Here is a 395-nt window from a genome sequence, read left to right as displayed (position 1 = left end):
TCAGTTGCTACACTGTCCCTCGAGTTACCCCCATCGCAGATAGCAGGAGGGCACGATCGCCTATGGCTCCCACACCGCTGCGTTCAGTGAACGTTCGTGACCACAGTGTGATAGCGAATAAATGCTCAGACTGTTTTAATAGGAAACAAAACATTTTTGTTTTTCTGTTCAATCTTTGGTGCATAAGAAGGATGGAACACCAATATTTCTCTCTACCTCCCAATGGATCTAAAAAATCAATTTCTCTTTGGCTTTGAGGATGAGGCAACTTAGGTTTTTTGTTTGTTTGTTTGTTTGTTTTTTATCTAATAGTTAAGAATCTGGATGTGATAGGCTGTTAATATCTACTGTGGAAAGGACAAGAGAAAGGAAAAGGGTCGAGAAAAGAAGCAGTT

Source organism: Pteropus alecto, unplaced genomic scaffold (genome assembly GCF_000325575.1).
Source record: "Pteropus alecto unplaced genomic scaffold, ASM32557v1 scaffold195, whole genome shotgun sequence".
Lineage (NCBI taxonomy): Eukaryota > Metazoa > Chordata > Mammalia > Chiroptera > Pteropodidae > Pteropus > Pteropus alecto.
The sequence above is the reverse complement of the archived record's forward strand: the minus strand, read 5'-3'. Positions refer to the sequence as shown.